We start from the raw sequence: 16740 nt of genomic DNA on the forward strand, positions 1-16740 counted from the left end.
ACATACAGGCATGCTTCTGTATTGGAAATCACAAAATGGGCTCAGGAATATTTCCAGAGAACATTATCTGTGAACACAATTCACCGTGCCATCCGCCGTTCCCAGCTAAAACTCTATAGTTCAAAGAAGAAGCCGTATCTAAACATGATCCAGAAGCGCAGACGTCTTCTCTGGGCCAAGGCTCATTTAAAATGGACTGTGGCAAAGTGGAAAACTGTTCTGTGGTCAGACGAATCAAAATTTGAAGTTCTTTATGGAACTCAGGGACGCCGTGTCATTCGGACTAAAAAGGAGAAGGACGACCCAAGTTGTTATCAGCGCTCAGTTCAGAAGCCTGCATCTCTGATGGTATGGGGTTGCATTAGTGCATGTGGGATGGGCAGCTTACACATCTGGAAAGACACCATCAATGCTGAAAGGTATATCCAGGTTCTAGAGCAACATATGCTCCCATCCAGACAACGTCTCTTTCAGGGAAGACCTTGCATTTTCCAACATGACAATGCCAAACCACATACTGCATCAATTACAGCATCATGGCTGCATAGAAGAAGGGTCCGGGTACTGAACTGGCCAGCCTGCAGTCCAGATCTTTCACCCATAGAAAACATTTGGCGCATCATAAAACGGAAGATACGACAAAAAAGACCTAAGACAGTTGAGCAACTAGAATCCTACATTAGACAAGAATGGGTTAACATTCCTATCCCTAAACTTGAGCAACTTGTCTCCTCAGTCCCCAGACATTTACAGACTGTTGTAAAGAGAAAAGGGGATGTCTCACAGTGGGAAACATGGCCTTGTCCCAACTTTTTTGAGATGTGTTGTTGTCATGAAATTTAAAATCACCTAATTGTTCTCCTTAAATGATACATTTTCTCAGTTTAAACATTTGATATGTCATCTATGTTCTATTCTGAATAAAATATGGAATTTTGAAACTTCCACATCACTGCATTCTGTTTTTATTTACAATTTGTACTTTGTCCCAACTTTTTTGGAATCGGGGTTGTGTGTGTATATATATATATATATATATATGAAATAAAATATGGAACATCTGAAGAGTTTGGTTCCAAAACACTATATATCCAATTCCACTGTTTCGAGAAAAATCACTTTTTATTACAGGAAGTGATAAAAGGAAAACCACTGTATCCTGTTTTAAAATGTATTGACTAACTCCTTAATGATAATAAACTTCAAAAATGAAATCCAGAACTAATTAACAGCTTTTAACTGAACCAAGTAATTATTTTTTGTTAGATTAGATTAGATTAGATTAGATTAGATTAGATTAGATTAGATTAGATTAGATTAGATTAGATTAGATTAGATTAGATTGAACTTTATTGATCCCTTTGGGAGGGTTCCCTCAGGGAAATTAAGATTCCAGCAGCATCATTACAGATAAACAGAGAATAGAAAATAGAGAAAAAAACTTCTAGATAAATTAAATTAAGTATTTACATATACAAATATAAAAAGAATATGATATGGGGAAGAGAGGAAGGGAGGGGAAGAAAGGGAACAAAACAAAAAAAAACAAAACAAAAAAAGGGGGGGGGCAGGAGAGATATTGCACTTTATATTGCACATTATATTGCACATTGTCCGGTATTGCTTATTATCAGGCTAGGCTACTGCTCCTTCCCGTCCTCTGTCCTCCTGTTCCCCCTCCTCCCCCCCAGAGAGGAGTTGTACAGTCTGATGGCGTGAGGGACAAAGGAGTTTTTGAGTCTGTTCGTCCTGCACTTGGGAAGGAGCATTCTGTCACTGAACAGGCTCCTCTGGTTACTGATGACGGTGTGCAGAGGGTGACTGGCATCGTCCATGATGTTCAATAGTTTGTCCATAGACCTATTCTCTGCCACCATCACCAGAGAGTCCAGCTTCATGCCGACCACAGAGCCGGCCCGCCTGATCAGTTTGTCCAGCCTGGATGTGTCCTCCTTGGATGTGCTGCCCCCCCCCCAGCACACCACGGTGTAAAACAGGACACTGGCAACCACAGACTGATAGAACATCCACAGGAGTTTCCTGCAGATGTTAAAGGACCGCAGCCTCCTCAGGAAGTACAGCCTGCTCTGTCCCTTCCTGTACAAGTTGCTACATATCCACGCCATGGCATTTTCCCTCAAAATGCTACATATTCCTTTCTTTTTAGATATTTTTTTGGGCTTTTTTCACCTTTATTGGATAGGACAGTGTAGAGACAGGAAATGAGTGGGAGAGAGATGGGGAGGGATCGGGAAATAACTTCAGGTTGGAATCGAACCCGGGTCCCCAGATTTATGGTATGGCACCTTATCCACCTGAGCCACCCACCTGTAATCCCCCCCATCACTGTCAATAGTCCATTTGTCAAAGACAAAGACCCTGGCCCTAGCCACTGTACCTCCCTGCCGCCACACCTCTCTGTTTGGAAAGTTACTGCAAAGAAAAGAAGCCCTAAAAGCCAAAGCTATCACAGTCACAGATTAAATATTCTGGCTTCTTCTAAATCTTATAATAAATATTCCCTCTTCAACTGTAAGATATTCAATAAAATGTTCAATAGCTAATGATCTTCCCTGGATTGTGGCTCTCTGCTGTCAGTCCTCATCGCAGTCCTCATCTGGATGCCAAGCATCATAACAGTTCCTGTCAGGTTGAAGGCAAAGGAAAACATCACAAGTTTTGCACTTCCACAGGGTTTTTGTTTTCCTTCCCTGCAACCTGCAGTACACACAGGCTCTGCGACCAGCACCGGCCCTATTCCCATTTGTGTTCAGCTCAATCCCACAAACTGGCTTGTGAGCCTTGCCGCCTTTCTTCAGAGGAGCCTTTGGGGCTTCAAAAGGTAGTGGCACACCACACAGCTATGCAGTGAGCTCCTCCATGAAATCCCTGTTGCTCAGGCTTTTCTTCTGCATGTTTTGCATGAGTTCTTTGTGGAGAATGAAGGCATTTGTTGCAGCAATGTCCAGGAAGTGAAGAAAAAGCTTCTTGTACCACTTCACAGTTTTGTGCTGTGCTGTGTAGTACTGGATCAATTGGTCAGACAAGTCCACACCACCCATGAACTTGTTGTACTCTACCACGAGTTTGGGGCATGGAACAGACTGTCTTGACCAGGCACCCTGTCTGCTTTTCACTCTTTGCTGCAATGCATCCCCAGTGTAGGCAGCATGGATGGTGGAGCAGACAGACACCTCTCGTGTATCCTTTCACTTCACATCTCTTATCCAGCGGATTGTTCCTTTGGGTGAACACTTTGAGTGCATTGACGTCACTGTGTGGGCAATCCCTACGGGATTCTCTGTATGTTCCATAAGCACCAAACAAGTCCTTGAAAAGCTTTGGGCTTGTGTAGAAATTGTCCATGTACACATGGTATCCAGACCCCAAATATCCTCTGTCAATCAGCAACATGACAGAGTCATAATAGAGGCCATGACCTGTGGGGAGGTTGCTCTTTCCTTTGCATACAGAAAAGTCCAAAGTGTACCCATTGCTGGAGTCTGCGAGAACAAACAACTTGAAGCCACACTTAGTTGGTTTGTCCTTCATGTACTGTCTCATAGTGTGGCCTCTGGAAGGCACCATGTGTTCATCCACAGAAAGGCTCCTGCGGGGATGATAGAATGCCTTACAGGCAATCTGGATGGTATCCATGAGGGGTTTGGCACGGAACAGTTTGTCATGTGCTGAGGTTCCCCTTTTAGCATCATTCCCTCTGTCTTCATCTGGGTCACTCGTGCACATTCCAAAAGATTGTTTTGTACCTGTCCCTTGTCATCACCTCTGCTGGGACAGGGACAGAGAAGATGTTGTTTCTCTTCCAGTAGTCAGTGATGTGACCCAGCTTGAGCATGCCCATATAGAACACCAATCCAAGGTATCTGTAAAATTCAGCAACTCCAACATCCACCCATCTGTACTTTGCTCCTCTTGTGATGTTCCTGGCAGCTTGCTTGTTGGTGTTGCAGCAGAAGGTTTCCACAGCATCCTCTGAAATGAACAGCCTGAAGAGGTCCAGAGGAGTGTGGTTGTCCTCTGCCCTCAGCTGCACACCAGGCTCCCTTGCAGGAAGAAACCGCAGTGGTGGTGGAGTGATATCTGCATCACTTTCTGTCTTCCATGAAAGTGGATGCTGTTTGGCCTGACACCGTGCTTTCTTCCTAGCTGGCACCGGTGGGATGTTCTCCACATTGCTGTAAAATACAACAATAGAAAATATTTAGACGTTGCTCTTTCATTATCTTTATAAAACATAGAATTTACCATAACAAGACAGAGACATAATGGCACAAATCTACATATCTTTCTAGCATCACCTGACACACGTTTGCATATAGCATACCTGACACAAATTTGCATATACAATTCTCTATCGTTCACGCATTATCAGTTTCGATAATTTACACCTTTTCAGTTTCGGTTTTGGTTCACACCAACCATAACAAAGGCATGCATACTAATGATCAAAACAACAGTATTCTGATGCCGTTTCTTTGTCATTACTTCACCTGTAGCCTATATGCCTACATTTCACAATCTTATGCATAGACTTATGCACGGACTATAATAAATCTAAAGTTAGCAATGAAGATAAACTATGACTATGCAGGGCATGTTGATTTAGGTAACTAATTACTGTAAATCAGTAATCAGTAAATCAGTGAAACATAGTTTGGCAACAGAAAAATGTTTTCAAAACTTGACGAAAATAACGCAGCATGTTTCGATCAACTAGTTCTTTCTCTTCAAAGAGCACCTCCTATCCTAACAACCCACTAACCATCTAACATGCACTCCCTTCTTCTTACTCTATGAGTTCCTATGTTTTACTGTAGCTTGATTGTTTTTCTCAATTGTAAGTCGCTTTGGATAAAAGCGTCTGCTAAATGTAATGTAATGTAGTCCTCCCTATACGCTAACTGAAAAAGCATGACAACAACTGCTAATGAGACAGATATTAGCCTACTTACTCATCAAAAATATTCTCGGCGGGCTCAAGACGAAGTTCAAAATGCATTCGTTCATCATCGCTGTCCTCACTGGACACATCTGACATCGCATCATCTGACTCACTCTCCAGAGCGAGTTGATCCTGGATCAGCAGTGAAGCTTCGGCAGGTGACATCTTCCTTGCATTGGCCATTCCTCAAAGTTTCTCAGTTGGTATGGAAACAAGTGAACATGTGCATTTGTTTATAGACCCTTTTCAGTCACGTGACCTTCGTAAACGCGACCGCCATTTTGGACATGTAGTGGACTTCGGCTCGAATCAGTTTGAATGCGAGGAAGGCGACAAACGAAAAACATAAAAGAAAAAGGAGCGAGATGCAGAAAACACCTTCACTATCCAGCGACGTAGGGCATTTACAGGGCGAGCAGAGGGAGAGGGATTTGCAAAAATTGAGGTTAGCAGGCTTAGAGAACGACGTTTACCTGCTTCCACCAGGATTGTTCACTGACGTACGGAAGTACACGAAGCCCTCGTCTTTACCTGACTTCGGCCCACATGATCTGTATACCTATGTCGTTAAAAACCCATCGCCATACACATACACGCCAACGTCCGAGGTTCCGGAGCGCGCTCTGGCTTGCTCTAGGAGTGCTCCGGCCGAGGTTCCAGAGCGCGCTTTGGCTTGCTCCAGGAGTGCTCCGGCCGAGGTTACGGAGTGCGCTCCGGCTTGCTCCAGAGCAAGCCGGAGCACGCTACTTAATTTGAGGGCAACCTCTGCCGGAGTGTGCTCCGGAACCTCTGCCGGAGTGTGCTCCGGAACCTCGGCCGGAGCACTCCGGGAGCAAGCCGGCGCGCGCTGCTTAATTTGAGGGCAACCTCGGCCAGAGCACTCCGGGAACAAGCCGGCGCGCGCTGCTTAATTTGAGGGGGAGCAAGCCGGAGCGCGCTCCGGAACCTCGGACGTTGGCTCCGGCAGCTATTTATACTGGATCCAGTGTAAATAGCTGCCGGATCATAATTACAGTAAACTAGTAAATCCAGTAAAGGAAAAACTTGAGACTGAAAGGTTTTAACAGTCATCCAAATGACTGAACTAAACATTGCTACAGTAACATACCAGCTACTTGTTGACATTAGCTAGTCAACAATAGCTACTACAGAAGAACAAAGAGGTTATAATGGGTTATTTTAGCCTATTTGGTTACACACTCACCGCCACAGAATGTTAACAGCAATGTAATGCCTTTTCTGGCTAATTTTATTCGTCTTACCTCCAACAAAGTGGTCACTACACAAACGTTGGTATGCCGAGGGCTGCCAATCTGTTTATGGCCGCTATCCATCTTCTCCGTCGGGATCCGATAAAATGATAAACCTTGCCTTGTTTGTTGATGGTTACTACATCCAGGTGCACAACAGTATAGTGGCATGATGGAAGTCTTGCTGAAAATAAACACTTTCTTTGCTGCTGTTCCTCAATGTTGGCTGTGGTAAACTACTGGTAGTACACGTCCAAAATGGCGGCCGCGTTTGTCGTGACGTCACGTGAAAAGGGTCCATACCGGTGAAATGGGACGTGTTCTCACCTCCCCTTGCTACACAATGAGCGAATGACGACACTGATGTTCCATGCGATTAACATGTGAATAGCTGATGGGTGTGTCGTTAAGAGGCTGCTGCTGGCTGAAGTACTGAAATTCATAAGATTTGTTTTTATTCTCTTTACAAAGTGCTAAAGATAAAGTTTGTTTTAAAGATATGTATATTTGAAAACTAGCAGATTCGAGGTTTCTAGTGATGTTACTTGAATGATTCTAGCACAAAAACTCGCAGAGCTTTAGATGTGTGTTTACTAACAGTCCTAAAAGTCCCCTGTGGGGGTTCAGGGACCTGAGAGTGTTTTAAACCACTCCAGTGTAGCTTTAGCGGTATGTTTAGGGTCATTGTCCTGCTGGAACATGAACCTTCGTCCCAGTCTCAAACCTCTGGCTGGCTCAAACATGTTCTCCTCCAGAATTGCCCTGTATTTAGTGCCACCCATCTTTCCTTCAGTCCTGACCAGCTTTCTTCTCCCTGCAGATGAAAAACATCCCCACAGCATGATGCTGCCACCACCATGCTTCACTGTAGGAATGGTGTTCTCAGGGTGTTGGGTTTGTGCCACATATGGCATTTCCCATGATGGTCACAAAGATCAATTTTAGTCTCATTTGACCAGAGAATCTTCTTCCATGTGTTTGGGGAGTCTGCCACATGCTGTTGGGCAAACTCCAAACCTGTTTTCTTCAGCAATGACTTTTTTCTGGCCACTCTTCCATAAAGCCCCGCTCTGTGGAGTGTATGGTTTAAAGTGGTCCTATGGTCAGATACTCCCATCTCCGCTGTGGATCTTTGCAGCTCCTTCAGTGTTATCTTTGGTGTCTTTGTTGCATCTCTGATTAATGCCCTCCTTGCCCAGTCTGTGAGTTTTGGTGGGCGGGGCCTTCTCTTGTCAGGTTTGTAGTGGTGCCATATTCTTTCCATTTTGCTATAATGGATTTAATGGAGCTCTGTGGGATATTCAAAGTTTGTGATATTTTTTATAACCCAACCCTGATCTATACTTCTCCACAACTTTGTCTCTGACCTGTTTGGATGCTCCTTGGTTTTCATGTTGCTTTCTTCGTAGTGTTGCAGAGTCAGGGTCCTTCCAGAACAGGTTGATTTATACAGACATCATGTGACACTTTGATTGCACACAGGTGGATCTTAATCAACTAATTATGTGACTTATGAAGTGAATTGGTTGGACCAGCTCTTATTTAGGGGTTTCATACAAAAGGGGGTGAATACTTAGATTTCTGTTTTTTCATTTTAATTATTGTTTGTGTCACAATTAAAAAAAACAATGTGCACTTTTAAAGTGGTCGGCATGTTGTGTAAAATAAATGGTGCTAACCAGGGCAGAAATTTCACGAGGGCCACGAGGGCCATGGCCCTCGTGCCCTCTCAATTTCGCCTTGTGCCCTTGGAAAAAAATATCTGCCGTAAGGCCACAGTGGCCTTGATGCCCTGCGGTTTTGCGGTTTTGTAGTCTGCCTCATGACTGCCAATAGGCTTTAACATCACCTGCGTCTATTGAGAAAAAAATACGTCTTTTGATGACATTCTGGATTCTTATTGGGCAACTCATCAGTGGTGGATCGGACTCGAGCCTAGCATGAACCGGTCCGACATGCTATAATGACACCAATCTATCACCAGCCAACCAGGAGACTTAATCAAACGCATCCCCCGCCCACTTGTGTCCGCGTCTGAGACGTTGAATTTTCACAGAAGGAGGGAAGAAGTTGACTGAGGTAAGACTGTGTGATAAATTAGCGAACGAATAAGAGAGGAATTTCAACATATAGGGCTTAATTTTGTTACCGTTAAATAAGCATTGCTTGTACAGTAACGTTATGTCGTTACAACGTTGACCCACTTTTAACGTGCCGAGTACCGACTGTAGCCGCTAACATGCTAATTAGCTTGCTGTCAAGTTTTTCCTTTGTCGAGCTTTAAGCGTAAGGTCATGGATGTTCCTACTGCTTGTTCCTGCTGTAATATGATACGTGATATGTGCTGTTGTCTGTTCATAGCCACTTTTTTAATCTATGCGGTTAGCATTGTTTTGTTACTGGTATTGTATGTTTCTTTTTGCTGTTTAACCAAAGTGTAACTGCTGCCATCTTGACGAGATCACCATCGCAAGAGATTTTATCTCATTGTTAAAAACAGAAAAATGCAGGCATATTGTCCAAGGAGCATGCAGAGTGCGAAGACCTTAAATTGCTCTGTGTAAATTAGAAAATGGCGCAACTTCCTCTGTAGCCGTCAACGGACAAGCACAGACTTGTCTTGAGTTTTGAGCCAATCACAGCAGGGCAGCACTGTGGCCTGAGGTAAAACAGGATAGTTTTAGTTTGTTTAAATTACAAAAATGAGTAACCCAATGACTGTCTCATATACTCTTCATATACTCACACTGTTTAAGTAATGCAATAAAACTAATCTTTAAAAGTGGAATTTACTCAAACTGTTTGCATAGAATGAACTTTGGGGTTAACAGTGTAATCGTGTTGCAGTGTTCTGCAAATTTGCAATTTAATATTTCAGATCTTGAGACATGAAAGTGCTATTTAAAAAAATAAAAGGTCAGAAATGTTTTCTTTGTCGTCTATTTAGTTCATTTTATTTCCTCAATAATTTTCCTTGATTGAGAAATCGGTCTGGGCTCTTATGGGTTAATCAGTAACCTGCATGCTAGTATATGTTCCATTTACAGTCAAACATTCTGATGGACTCCAGGCTCAATTTTGATTAATCAAAAATCTGCGTAGTAGTACAGTCTGAAGATGCTCTTGCACATTCGGTGTCAACTGAACAAAAATTATGGGAGGATATAGGTTTAATAAGTTTTACAATTTTTGAAGTGAGTGATGGATTGATAAGTTTAGATGTGTTCAATATTTTCTTATCTTCAGACATAATAGTGTAGGAGACGTTTCTTTACCTGCTTGATAGTTTCAACTGAGACTCCAATCTTCCTCAGAAGAGTCATTAGTCCTTAAATTAAATTCATTATAGACGTGAACTGGGGCGGCACGGTGGTGTAGTGGTTAGCGCTGTCGCCTCACAGCAAGAAGGTCCGGGTTCGAGCCCCGTGGCCGGCGAGGGCCTTTCTGTGTGGAGTTTGCATGTTCTCCCCGTGTCCGCGTGGGTTTCCTCCGGGTGCTCCGGTTTCCCCCACAGTCCAAAGACATGCAGGTTAGGTTAACTGGTGACTCTAAATTGACCGTAGATGTGAGTGTGAATGGTTGTCTATGTGTCAGCCCTGTGATGACCTGGCGACTTGTCCAGGGTGTACCCCACCTTTCGCCCGTAGTCAGCTGGGATAGGCTCCAGCTTGCCTGCGACCCTGTAGAACAGGATAAAGCGGCTACAGATAATGAGATGAGATAGATGTGAACTTAAAATCATTGTTTTATTTTATGGCCTTGGTGCCCTGGCTTTTGGCCTTCGTGCCCTCAAAAAATTGGCAGCACAAAAGGCCAAGTGGCCCCGCCCCTAAAATGACGAAATTCCAGGCCTGGTGCTAACCCTCCAAAAATCCATTTTAATTCCAGCTTGTAATGCAACAAAACAGGACAAACACCAAGGGGAATGAATACTTTTGCAAGGCACTGTATCATGAGTGAGTGAAGCATAAGAGTGCAAACATTTTCGAAACGAGAAGATAAACTTCATATCTTTGCGCCACCGTGTGATGTTCTTTATATTATATAGACAAATCCACACACACAAAAAATACACAAGTTAATCAAAAGAGTTTTAATTTTGAACCGGTTCACCATTTTAAGAACACACATCTAATCAGCGGGAAACACTGGGAGTGACGTCATCGGAGTGGAATATCGGGAATTATTATATATACACAGGACACTTTTTCCATGGAATAAAAACGTGTTCTATTCCCTTCTAGTGGGTTTCATTCATTTGGTTTGATAGCATGCAATATTTTTAGCATATCGCTTATCCTACGTGTATTACGTCACTCTACCCAATGGAGAATGAGCGTTGAATATGGATTATGATATTGCATGGTTGTCAAGACAACATGACGTCACACATCGGAGACATAAAACTTCCATGCTAACGAGCGACTGGGACAATTTGTAAACAAACATGGCCGCCACGTTTGCTTCCTTAAATATGGAAGATTTTGAGAGAATTTTGAAAGAGAAAGATGCATTGAACACCCGAGAGGAATGTGTATGAATAATAATATTGGCTGGGGGGGGTTTCATGGTCTATTAGATATATTCCATTCAGCTACTCGTCCTCGACTCATTCAGGATCTTGCTAGCTGAATGGAATATATCTGATAGACCATGAAAAAAAAGCCAGACAATATTGTATAAATATATCACTCAGATCCGTGATGTATTTCATCTGAAAACTGTGAGTTTTTCAACACGAGAAGATAAACTTCATCTCTTCAAGCCAACGTGTGATTTTCTTTTTATTATATCGACACATTCACAAACAAAAAGTCCCCAAATTTATCAAAACAATTAATCGATTTCCTCACGAGTGACAGATAGAGATTTATGTCCCGGTTTTGGTTCTCCATGTCCCGGATGGAGCTCCGATCAAAAATACGAGTGGTGAATGGTGTAATTCCCAGTAAAACACTCATTTCAATATAATATATACAGCACTATGCAAAACTCTTAGGCACACTATTTTTGAAACTTTGTCATAGATTTTTATTTTATGACTTCTGCATTATCGAAAACATTTTAGATTCCAAATATTAGTTTTCCAGCACAAAATTAAAAGTTGTTTGTATGTTAGCAAAGAAAGCAGCATAAGCTACATAAGCACTGGCAGTTTCCCGACATCACGTCAGCAGAGTTTTTACTCTGTTGTACCGACTTCAACCTGCCGTTACTCCCAAAGCACTGAACAGATCTTAACCAGATACATTTCTTTGGAAAGCAGAGATTATAAGCTTTTTAATGATCGTATTCACAATAGAAAATATTCACGAGTTAAGCAATGACAGATTTGGGAACTTAGATGAAGGTCTGCAGGGACAGTTTTCACACCACAGCCAGCGAGTGTCTGATACACCGAGTGTGAACGTGTGAGTGTGCAGAAAGGAACCAGCCCCATACTGCTGCAATTCTGGCCAAGTCAACCAAAACACGGTTCGCCTCAAGCCTGGATCAGGTTCGGCAGTGACGATGATGACAGGGGTTATACTCCTTCGACCTGTTAATTGCTGAATGTGATTTTTTTCCCCTTATAACTTGGCTCACTGACTTGTTTAGCTTTTTAGTTATTTCAGAGAGCCAACAACCCTGTAAGTTATTAATGCCGGATTATGTACCATATTTATATTGGAGGGATGCAGTAAATAAACCATCTCTTCTTTTTTTCATAGGTCAGCCATAGTTGACTGCTGATTCATGAGCTAGATCAGGAGAGTTACCCAGGGTGGATGTTAAGGACGTAGAGCAGCTCCCACCCAACCATTCATACACACCTGTGAGCAATTTAGAGTAGACAATTAACCAAACCACATGGCTTTGGACTGCGGGGGAAACCGGAGCACCCGGAAGAAACCCACACAGACACGGGAAGAACATGCAAACTCCACACAGAAAGGCACCTGTCAGCCGTGAGGTTCGAACCCAGAACCTTCTCAGTGTGAGACACTGCTTCACTGTAGCACCCAATAAACTGGTACTATGTGTCCATACGTGTACTTTGTGTAGAAGCACATTATGATACAGAGAGGTTTGTCTCCAGTCAAGTGGTTTTTAAAATGAAAATGTTGCACTTCGTAGGGGTGGGTGGAGCACAGAAGGACGGCAGGCCAGAACCGAGTTCTCAAAACTTTTATTTTTGGTTTTCAGCTTTGCAACCACACTCTCCCAGTCACCCACGTGTGCACACACACACACAAGTCGTCTGGTTGGGGAGAGAGCTCCTTTCCTCTACTCTCTCTCTCCTTATGTAGGGTGCGATCACTGGGGAAGACACACAAACACACATTAATAGACATCAGGTGCAGTGATTCTGCCACTTACCTTCCCTGACTCCACCCTCCGGTCACAGACCGACGCTTGACCACGCCTCCGCTGCCACATACCCCCACTGCCCGACTCAGGCAGGGCGGCCGTCCGGCCTGCAGCCGACCCCCCCCCCCCCCCCCCCCCCCCCGACGGGAGAGGAAGTCCGCCACGACCATCTGCACCCCCGGCCAGTGGATCACCTTGAAGTTAAAGGGCTGGAGTGCCAGATACCAACGGGTGATCCGTGCGTTGGCATCCTTCATGTGGTGGAGCCACTGGAGGGGCGCGTGGGCTGAACAGAGGGTGAAAGGGCGTCCCAGCAGGTAGTAGCGGATGGCGAGGACTGCCCACTTGATGGCAAGGCACTCTTTCTCAATGGTGCTGTAGCGCCCCTCACGCACTGACAGCTTTCTGCTGATATACAGCACTGGACGGTCCTCCCCCTCCACCTCCTGGGACAAAACAGCCCCCAGCCCTCTGTCCGACGCATCCGTCTGTAACATAAAGGGGAGAGAAAAGTCAGGGGAGTGTAACAGTGGCCCCCCACACAGTGCAGCCTTCACCTCAGAGAAAGCCCGCTGGCATTGCTCTGTCCACTGGACCGGATTTGGTGCCCCCTTTTTAGTGAGGTCAGTCAGCGGGCTGGTGACGTCTGAATAATTAGGTATAAGCCTACGATAGTAGCCAGCCAGGCCCAGGAACTGTCTCACCCCCTTTTTGGTCTTGGGCCTCGGGCAGGCCGCAATCTCTGCTGTCTTGTTAATTTGGGGACGCACCTGCCCATTGCCCAAGTGGAAGCCCAGATACCGTACTTCCACCCGCCCAATCGCACACTTCTTCGGGTTGGCCGTGAGACCCGCTCGCCTCAGCGACCTAAGGACAGCCCTCAGGTGTTGCAGATGCTGTGGCCAGTCATTACTATAGATTATTATGTCATCTAAGTATGCGGCCACGTAGGTGGCGTGGGGAAGGAGGACCCTGTCCATAAGCCGCTGGAACGTAGCGGGTGCCCCAAACAGCCCAAAAGGAAGTGTAACAAATTGGTGTAAGCCAAACGGTGTGGAAAAGGCCGTTTTTTCTCAGGATAGTGGAGTCAAGGGGATCTGCCAATAACCCTTTGTCAAATCCAGTGTCGAGTAAAAGTGAGTCGTGCCTAGTCGATCCAGCAACTTATCAATACGAGGCATTGGGTACACATTGAATTTAGACACGGCGTTGACTTTTCTATAGTCTACACAGAACCAGACCGACCCATCGGCCTTTGGCACCAAGACCACCGGGCTGCTCCAGTCACTGTGGGACTCCTCAACGATGCCCATTTCGAGCATGGCCTCGAGTTCTTCCTGAACCACTTTTTTCTTGTGTTCGGGTAGCCTGTAAGGGTGGCTGCGCACTACCACCCCCAGGGGCATCTCGATGTGGTGTTCTATGAGGTCGGTGCGGCCGGGCAAGGGCGAGAACACGTCCAAAAATTCGGTCTGCAACTGGGCAACCTCCGCGAGTTGGGTCAGGGAGAGGTGGTCTCCACAGGGGACCGGAGAGGTACGCGATGTCCATGTTCCCTTTTGAACCTCCGGCCCCAGCTCTGCCTTCTCCGGAACCACCAACACCAACGCCACGGGGACCTCCTCGTTCCAGAGTTTGAGCAGATTGAGGTGGTAAATCTGTAGCGCCTCACCCCTGTCCATTCGCCTCACCTCATAGTCAACATCCCTGACTCGCCGTGTGACCTCAAAGGGTCCTTGCCACTTGGCGATCAATTTGGAGCTCGATGTGGGCAACAGTATGAGTACTTTATCTCCCGGTGCGAACTCCTTAAGGTGTGTACCCCTGTCGTACAGGCGGGTTTGCCATTCTTGGGCCTGCCGCAAATTCTCCTGGGTTAGGTGTGTGAGTGTGTGGAGTTTTGCGCGCAGGTCAATAACGTATTGAATTTCATTTTTGCTCGGGGAAGGTCCCTCCTCCCAGTTTTCTCGCAGTACATCTAGGATGCCGCGCGGCTTACGCCCATATAATAATTTGAACGGGGAGAACCCCGTGGAGGCTTGTGGGACCTCTCACAATGCAAATAACAAGGGTTTGAGCCATTTATCCCAATTACGTGCATCCTCGCGAGCAAATATTTTAATTATGTTCTTGAGTGTGCGATTGAACCGTTCAACTAAACTGTCCGTTTATGGGTGATAAACGCTGGTGCGGATCGGCTTAATTCCCAATAACCCATACAGTTCGCTCAGTGTGCATGACATAAATGAGGTGCCTTGATCAGCCAGAATCTCTTTGGGGATTCCGACTCGGGAGATGATGCGGAAGAGCGCCTCCGCAATACTACGTGCTGAGATATTGCGAAGATATTGCGCGCACACACACACACACACACACACAAGTCGTCTGGTTGGGGAGAGAGCTCCTTTCCTCGACTCTCTCTCTCCTTATGTAGGGCGCGGTCACTGGGGAAGACACGCAAACATAATAGACATCAGGTGCAGAGATTCTGCCACTTATCTTCCCTGACTCCGCCCTCCGGTCACAGACTGCCGCTTGACCACACCCCCGCTGCCACAGAAAACAAATTAAAATTGTTTAACATTGTACACAGAAAGAAAACATTTTTGTATTACAAGAAAAATGGAACCAACCACGATGCAATAAATAAACTGAGTGATATTTTCCCATCCGTTTATTATATCAGCGATAATTCCTCAGAATTACAGGACAATTTCTGAACACTTAGCTCTAAGCTCAGTGGTGTAGTGGTTAGCACTGTTGCCTCATAGCAAGAAGGTTCTGGGTTTGAACCTTGCATCTGCCTGGGGTCTTTCTGTGTAGAGTTTGCTTGTTTTCCTTGTGCCTGTATGAGTTTCCTTCCCAAGGTGTGGAGTTTAGTTCAGTTGGTTACTCTAAATTACCCAAAGGTGTGGATATAGAACATGAACGGAAAAAAATAAGCTGCAAGCAGAATATTTAAACTGTGTGGGCGTGTACTGGATATTAGTTTATTAGATCCTTTCAAATGCTACTTTGTGGAAATGAATTTGAACTTTTAGCCCACAAACGCCTTTCCCTTAAAGTGAAATTTTCCTCCGTTGTGTCATACTTGTAGCCGTTTTTACTCAGCTATTTCTTACCAATTGTACATTTCTTCACGCTAAACACCCATCCATTATCTGTAGCCGCTTATCCTGTGCAGGGTTGCAGGCGAGTTGGATCATATCCCAGCTGACTGTGGGTGAGAGGCGGGGTACACCCTGGACAAATCTCCAGGTCATCACAGGGTGACACACAGAGACACACAACCATTCACGCTCACGGTTAATTTAGAGTCACCAGTTAACCTAACCTGCATGTCTTTGGACTGTGGGGGAAACCGGAGCACCCGGAGGAAACCCACGCGGACACGGGGAGAACATGCAAACTCCACACAGAAAGGCCCTCGCCGGCCACGGGGCTCGAACCCGGACCTTCTTGCTGTGAGGCGACAGCGCTAACCACTACACCACCGTGCCGCCCCACACTAAACACCTTCTTTCTTTTTTCTCTTCTTACAAGTTTGTATTTTTTGCTACAGTTTGCACTGAACTCTGTGTGTTGTGCATTCTGAGATACTTATCTATTCACTTTGGTTTCACTCCAGTCTGTGTCAGCTTTCACACAGCAATGTCAGCTGTATCGAGTGTGAAAGGAAGTCAGAGGTTTCTGAAATACTCAAACCAGAAAACGCACACAGTCAAAGCTGCTTTTTGTCTTGTAAGATCTTACACTGAAGTTTTACACCGGAGCTTGTTCTCAAAAGATAATAACAAAACCAATCACTGAATTTTATATATATATATATATATATATATATATTACTGTGGAAAAGTCTTAGGCACCCTATTTTTTTCATACAAATGTCTATTTGATGACTTCTACATTATTGAGTCAAAACATCTCATCTCATCTCATCTCATTATCTCTAGCCGCTTTATCCTTCTACAGGGTCGCAGGCAAGCTGGAGCCTATCCCAGCTGACTACGGGCGAAAGGCGGGGTACACCCTGGACAAGTCGCCAGGTCATCACAGGGCTGACACATAGACACAGACAACCATTCACACTCACATTCACACCTACGCTCAATTTAGAGTCACCAGTTAACCTAACCTGCATGTCTTTGGACTGTGGGGGAAACCGGAGCACCCGGA

The 16740-nt window shown here is 45.0% G+C and overlaps 1 protein-coding gene across 1 annotated transcript in view; it reads left to right on the forward strand.

Annotated features, from left to right (window-relative positions):
* itgb3b (integrin beta 3b) overlaps positions 1-16740 on the forward strand; it is a 72426-nt gene that overhangs the window by 10260 nt on the left and 45426 nt on the right. The gene's annotated exons all lie outside the window — the stretch shown is intronic.

Source organism: Neoarius graeffei, chromosome 14, assembly GCF_027579695.1.
Source record: "Neoarius graeffei isolate fNeoGra1 chromosome 14, fNeoGra1.pri, whole genome shotgun sequence".
Classification (NCBI taxonomy): domain Eukaryota; kingdom Metazoa; phylum Chordata; class Actinopteri; order Siluriformes; family Ariidae; genus Neoarius; species Neoarius graeffei.